The sequence below is a fragment of the Nothoprocta perdicaria genome, unplaced genomic scaffold, assembly GCF_003342845.1.
Source record: "Nothoprocta perdicaria isolate Ctin4 unplaced genomic scaffold, notPer1 scaffold_17, whole genome shotgun sequence".
NCBI lineage: Eukaryota > Metazoa > Chordata > Aves > Tinamiformes > Tinamidae > Nothoprocta > Nothoprocta perdicaria.
Genome location: NW_020454871.1, coordinates 1405680 through 1413763, shown reverse-complemented (window position 1 = coordinate 1413763; position 8084 = coordinate 1405680).

The following is an 8084-nucleotide window of genomic DNA, read 5'->3' as shown; positions in this document are numbered from 1 at the left end:
GTTGGGAGTCCCAGCCAACCTGGGACCTCTCTCCTGGCCTAGCAAGCTGTGGTGCTCTGAGGTGCCAGTCCCATTCCTGGCCCCTTGAGCCCAGCCTGCAAACCAGCTGCCGTGGGCTGTGGTCAGCCCTGACCCTCCTCATGGGCAGGACCCCGCTATGGAGCTGCCCCTCGCCATGCCCCAGCTGAAGGGCTGTGATGGGGGCACTGCTAGGAAGTGCCACCAGGTACTGCCCGAGCCCATAAAACCACGTGTAGGAAGCAATAAATTATGTGTAGGCAGCATAAAGGGTGCAGGTGTCTGCAGCTTTCCTGACAGAGATCCCTGCCATGCCAAAGGGGCTGCGCGCACGAAGGACACAGGAAACTGCTGCTATCAGGTCATTACACCTGAGTTTTGCCTCATGTTGCCTTTCTCTTTTGATACCTGTTTATTCAAAGCTGTTGAATTGGTTTATTCTGGCCGGCTTAGAGCAGAGCCTGACACAAATAACAAGTGTTTGAGGGATCTGTACTTTTTCTTTCTATGCTGTAATTCTGTTGTCTTGAGGAATAATTTAAACGGTGCAGGCAGTCAGCAGGTTAGTGGTGCTGATCTGGCTGGGTCCTCAGTATAGCTTATTGGCCTCAGAAAATTTGGCTTAAGGTCTTCTGATGTCACGAAGCTGGGAAACTGGTTATGGAAACGATCTGAAGTACTGGAAGTTGTTCTGGGTTGTGTAAGTACAGCTGGAACCGAGTCTGTGTATCTGCTATGGATCGCTGCCATGCAGGCTAGAAAGGTGTTGCTGGAGGAAAAAGAGCCCTTCTGTATCGTTTTTATCTTATCAAGCTTGTATTTTAGTAATAGAGTATTTTAGAAATAGAGAAGTGGAAAAAGATTCTAATATTAGGTCAAATATAGAAAGCCCTGAACAATTGCTTTCTCACTAGGCTTCTGATTTATGGTACTGTACCCGCTTAAGTTGTTTTACCAACAGGAATGACTGGGTATGGATGTTAATTACATAAATCTGAATCATTTTCATGAAATTTTGGTAGCTTCATTGGAACATGATTTTAACGTAACCTTTCTTCCGATCATAGCTTTTCATTTTAATTTCATATCTGACCATATCTTTTTTCCTGCCTTCTTTAATTCAGATAATTCTTTTAATATTTTTTTATCATAGCTAGCATGAGAGTAACTATTTCAGTCATACTTTGCTAATTTGTTTTTAAAATTGATCACTCCCTGTCCTATTCATATAATAAAACAGAGAGACATGTATCAATCCTAATTTGAATTGAATTAGGAAAAAGTACATCAAGTTAAGTCTCACTGGAGCCCAACAAGAGAGGGGACAATTTCCTCCTAGCAATAAGCATGATTATGTTATTGAGATATTGTACCCGTATGGAAGGTAACTTCCAGTTAACGGACATTACATTCTAACAATTTTCTATTATCCACTTACAGGCTGAAAGTATCAAGTACATCTTGGGTTCTGAGCCTCTGTCATTGCTAATTTATGCTGATTGATTTATTTACCATCATTAAGAAGTATTGCACATTTGAGTCAGTTGTAATTAAGATGCATGCTTTCTTAATGTAGCTACTTAACTATAACTGTTTCAAAAATCAATATGACCTTTTAAATAAAGAATATGGGCTATTTGTCATCCGCTATAGAAATGTGTGTGACTGCAAGTGTGCATGTGAGCTGAGGTAGGCTTCTAAAAATACTGTTTGTTGCTACAGTTTTATCACAGATTTATCTCTGAGAGTGGATTATCTTTACATTTATTGAGAATCTGTTGTTTTCCCATGAAAAAGGTTTATTTGCATTTTGAGCTAACAATTACCTGAATAAAACAATAATAAGCCTAGGATATCATTGCAATGGACCATGTGTTGAGAACCAAATTATTGTCGGTAAAATGATCTCATCTATGCTTGTCATTGTGCTAGATGTATTATTGTTTGTAAGCAAACCCTCTGGGACTGCGCAGACAAAAATGAACCTAATTGTAAGTAATTTTCCACATTTCATCTTTAACGTTAACATCTCTTGCAGAAGTATTTCAGTAACAGTGAATTACATGTCAATATAGCAACATATTTGAACAAAATTAAGTCTTTATATCATACCACTTCCTTTTCTGAGCAGCTTAATGATATTTTTGTGGTCTTTACTAAAGAAAATAAATATCTATAAGTGAGTGTACAAGTTTCTGTTTCCCTAGAACATCAAGATTGGAAAGTTTGTTTTCCTTGAGGAAATGTTATATTGATTGTTTCTCAGACCATTATGGAAACATAGTAAAGTGAATTTCAGTTAGAAACTATTCCCCTTCAAAACAGAAACTTTTAAATAAAGTATATTATTAATGTATGAACCAGAAATGAGAGGATATAATTTACTTTGAGGAGAGTGGTTGCTTAAAATAGTTTTTGAACTGTGAGGTGAATTTATTTGGCAACATAATGGAGGTAAAATGGTCAAAGCACAGAACAAATGCGATCTCTAGTTCAACAAGACAATAATCCCCTGTGCAGCAGGATGACAGCTACATTTGGGTGGACTTTTAATTTATTTTTAGCTTTTTTTTACCACTACTCATTTACATGGTCTTCAGTTTCCACTGACAATTTATATTCTTGATCATGCAATCTTACTAAAATAATTCAGATGGCATTCAAGGCAGCGGGACTAGGTCTGAGGTCAGGTATGTTCAGTCGGCGTTGAACCAACTACACTTAAAAAGTGTCTTGGGGTTTTTCCCAGGTTAAGGGAGAAATTCTCAGAACAGAATAGCTCCTGTGAAAAGGCTCTGTGTAGTTACCCTCAACTATTTTTGAGGCAGAGCAAGAGGATTGCCTGTTCTCATGAAGCAGCAACGTTTCCCATTAGAGTAGTTTTCTGTTTCATCAATTTAACTGCTCGAGAAAGCCGAAAAAGGAACTATATCCTGCTGGTTTTTGAAAATAACTCATGTCCCACAGTATTTATTATTAATATATTAGTATTATTAACATAGAAAAGAATTTGCCCTGAAAAAAAAGATCTGAAAAAAATCATCTAGGTTTAAAAAGAAAAAAAAAAAAAAATCACATCTGGGAACTAATGAAAACTCATGAAAAAAATTAATTTCTATTTTAAAAAAATCATGCTTAAAATAAAAGTTGATTTTTGAAGTGATTTTAAGCTGTGAATATTCATTTTGTCCTCAGCAGAATGATTGCTGTTCTCATCCTAAAGATTTGTTTATAGATAAAGTAGCATGTTGCAAAGCTTAACACGCTGTATAGTTCTGGACTTGCAAAGAAAACAGAGTCCTTCTACTCTAAAATAATAGTAGCAAGAGTGAAGTTCAAAAAGCTGACTACATGAGATGGTCAGCAGCAATATTCCCCATTGTATTAAAATTGTTTAAGCATGATCATATGAGTAAATTTCAGAAACATATATGAGTTTTTCAGAAACTGTATTTCCACACAAAGGGAAGAATACTGCCATCTTTACCATAATTTCTTCAGGAAAAATTATGGCATTTGTAATCGATGGTGATTAGTATATATTATAAATTGTAATGAGATTTATCATGTCTAATACTAAGAACTTGTTTCTTTGCAGAAACATGACGCTCTTGCATGCAAAAAAAAAAAGAGTTCAACTGACCATTTCAGCTAAATGAATCCTTAAGTTTTAGTGTGTTCATATATGCTTTTGCTCTTTGTTTTAACTAGATTTTAATATATAACAAGATACTGTTTACAATGATGGTGAAGATTGCTTTGCAAACTAAGAATTCTTCCTTCTCTGATGTCAAGAGATGAATATCTATCTGTTCCTTTATATGCACGTGAGCACATGTGTGCACACACATTAGCATTAATGCTAAGTAATGATGAGCTGTAAGCTTGATAGGCAGAATGTCAAGCTTTTAGACTTGGTATAAATTTAGTAAGGTATGATTAGTAAAGCACGTATCTTCAACTTGCACATTTAATGTGTCTATTCACGTATGGTAACCATTGTAAATGTTCAGTTAATACTGTTATCTAAGTTAATATGCTGATAAGGAATTTCCTGCAGTGAAGAAAATCTGTGATCACTCAAAATTAATAACTGCTGGAACAGAAATCAGTGTATTTCAGTATTTTCCTGGGCTTTCTGCACAGTCAGACCTCTGCATCCCAAGTTCATGTACTCACGTGCTGCTGCTTGCACTGACACGGCGCAGGCAGCAAACTTTCTAGCTGGCATTTTTGCTCTGCTGCACTTGATTGTTCATCCCTTTTGGCCTTCTTACATCTCATGTGCATGAAATAATTTCCCCATAGATCCTGGCTTCCTCACCAAAGCAGGAAGAACTCCTCCACTGGGAGATGTGCGGAATTAAAACGTTGTACGTCAGGTTGAGGCTTTCCTGGAAGCAATGTCTGTCTTGCATTACAGTGACTGAATCCCGCACCAGTAGAAATTAAAACTAAAGACCAGCTTACGGTAATTACAGATATGTCAGAAACACTGCTGCAGATAAAATTAAAATGCCTAAGTTCTTTCAGGCTGTAGGATGTTATTATATATTCAACTCTTTAGCTGTTCCCTTGAGAGAAATAATACTGGAATAGCCAGGCCTGGCTTACCTAATAAATGGGACCGGATGAGTTTGAGATTGTTCAGCCTTCAGGCTATAATGCATCCTAGTGCTGTTTACAATCAACACTTCTCCATGAGGAACCAGGGACTATAGTTGTAAAGGGGAGCATGCATCTAGAGCCAGGAATATGAGTGATTTTGCTGAATTTAATAGAATTGTTGATGTGCTTAAGGATTAAATGAGTATTTCAGCTCTCAGCACAGCAAGAGCCGGCCCCCCTCAGTAAGTGCAGAACTAAACTGAGTGCAGTATTTGTGTGGTCACTTGTTTGAGCCTTTCTGAGCACCCCTGGCCTGGAGTGACAGTCATCCCTTCTAAAGTTGTATTCCTAACAGTGACAGATGTAGTTAAAAGTCTCCAGAGGAATCTTATTTTAAATAAAATTATAAGTGTGTTGATATTGAACTGGGTTACTTAGTCTAAATGCATTGAGTGACTCTAACCTTTCACTAGTTACATAGTGAAAAATAAATGCCAGAATGCTGAACAGCAGGCACAATAACTGGCTACCCCTCTTACAAATGAGCAAGTTTTGGAAGAGTCGAATTTGTGCCAAAAAACTCCAATTTGATAACTGAGCCTGTCAGGAACACCCTGAAGGTCAGCATCTCTGCAGATCAGACCTGCTGTAGAGCAAACAATTTATTGGATGATTCAGCAACATTTCTCAAGTAGTGTATCATTCATCCTTGTTAGAACAACTGAGAGGCAAAAATGTGATTAATTTCTTTCTGCTATTTTGGAAGATTTTGGAAACATACATCAATTTCTTTAACAGATAACTCTTTGCTGGTATAGATGTAAAGCCAAGAAAACCCAGAGTATTCAGTAGCAATATAATTTTAAACTAGCTTGTAAATCTTAATATGAATTAGTTTACTGTTTCATCATACTATGAATGCTTAATTTTACTATCATTTTTCATGTGGCCAGTGCTTGTGTAGAAATAGAATTCCCACTATGTGTTACACCAAACTGTGTAAATCCAGTGGGAATCTGTAAGAAAGTACAAGGTTTGCAAAACAGTGAAACCTATTCCACCATATTGGCTTGACAGTGACATATATATATGCATGTATATGAAATATATATGAATATATATGAAATGTTTCTTGGCTGGCTTGTTTATTTAATATGTTGGCTATGTGAAGACCACTTAACCAACTGTATGTGAAGTTATACGAGAGAGGAATTTCCATTCAGGTTTTTGTGACCCCTTTTGCACCCTTGCCAAGCTCTGTGATGGGTTGGGTTGCCAGAGGAGTGGAAATTGGTGCGCATGATTCATGCGTGCTTGGAGCACAAGAAATTTGGGCTAGGGTGTGTTTTGTTCGCTCTGTGTGTGTGAATTGCAACAGATTTGTTTATTCAACAAACTCTACAGGAAGACTATAGCAAAGGTGTTTAACCTTGAGGAAACCCCCTAAGTTCTGCTTGGGTCTGGTTAGAGAATGTATGTGCTTAATTATTATGGCAAATAATTAAGACCAAATCTCTAAACAAACTAAACACTGTTCTTTTAGCTGTACTTTCATTGCTTCAGTGAGATTGGTTTCCAGAGACTTACTCAAGTTTGTCTTTTTTTAGTATGCTCTTTAACTTTGAGCACAGTCTTTCACTTGTAGCAAGGGCAAGAGTGCTAGTGCACAACTAGTTCTGCAAAAGAGAAAGCAGTTTTGTACATCAGTTTTCCAATTTACAATGAAAAGATCATTCTAAAATCTAGGAACCTGAAGAAAAAGTCATTTTGTAATTGAGCTTCGGGGAAGATTAAAACTGCGATTTGCATTAGAGCTGACAATTTGGCAATCAGATGTGATATAACAGAAAACATGACCTGAATCCATCACAGAGAATTAAGAAAATATAAATGATTCACTGTGTCCTTCAAGTTTTCAATTTAATTGCTAACCAAAATTCATATTATTAACACGCATGTCCTTATGACCCCAAATTTTAGGGAAGCAGAAATGATATGTACCTACCACATGTACTATAGTAACTGCCCTTCATTTTCTGAAGTCTTTTGTTTGGGGCAAAATTCAACCAAATGTACCCAGATTTCTTAATGTTCAGCTGCATTATGTAGCTTATTTAGATATTTACCTGTGCAAACTGCAGGATCAGAATGCACTCCCGAATAAGCAGAAATTTCAGATTTTTTTTCTCCATTTGCTTACTTCAGGTGAATATCTATTTCAGTATATTTTGTGATCATAACAGAATGAAAAGTATTTCCAAGATGACCACAGTCTCAGGCCTCAGCCATCCTATCGTCTTCATGCACTGAGCAGACACTAAAAGCACAAAAGCTTGTAAAAAATCTAAATTCCATGTGAATCTGAGCAAAATGTAGGACCTATCAAATGACAGGAAGACGATGAGCAGTCAATATAAGTCTGATGAAGTTTAGCAGAGGGACTGAGTGCGTGCCCTGGTATCTCTGTGTTCAGGAAGAACATCCACTTCCAACATGTACCCTGTTGGTAGGTGGGTTGTGATGTGATGATTGCCCTTTGGTGGAAACCACCTGGTCGTGGCCAGTATCTGATGGTAAGAGCAGCTCTCTTGTGCAGAGGGGAAAAGAAACACAGGGTGAAAGTCTTCAGCTGCTGGAAGCCTTAACAGCCACTTCAAAATCTTAATTCGCTGCTTTACAGTAATCTCTGTTTTAATTGCAGGATCCCTCTGGTGCAGAAATGAAACCTGCTCTTTTATATACTGTTGGCTGATTGGTACAACGCATATATCAGTTCTCCATACTGAGACAAAACTTGCATTTGGAACTGAACAGAGGCCAACTGAATGACAACATGCCCATTTTTAAGATATTTGTTAGCTTGTCAGAAAAATCATTAATAATTTGCTTTTCAGAAGCCTACATATGTTTAAGGTGGAAGAATGAATAATCATTGTCACTTGCAAATAAGTCGCAAAAAGGCTTTTTAGGGAAAGGCAGAGGTTATTCTGTAGAAATGTAATACTTTGTTGCTCCATTTGCTTCATTCTTTCTATTTTTGTTAACAGTTGGATATAACATCTTTTATATATTCCTAGGTATAAAATTATCATTGCAGCTTGACAAAGTCACGCTTTCTGCTTTATATAAAATGAGAGGTTGCAAAACTCGTCAAGAGTTTTACAACAAATACTTTAAATCATGCACCAGTTGCTGTTGTCATTTTTACATCTGTTAATTATATTAAAATATGTGTAAGAATGTTGACATTAAAATTAGGCTGTGAAGAAGAACATATTTTTATTAGGATCTATGCTGCTTGTTCCTGCACCAACTGACCAACTGTAGGATTTTCTGTGCTTGTTGTTGGTAATACTGACTTTTGAGGTAAGATTGTATTGTAAATGTATGCTCTGCTATACATTGGTGTTGTTTAACTCTTTTTTTTTTTTTTTTTTTTTTTTTTTTTTTTTTTTTTT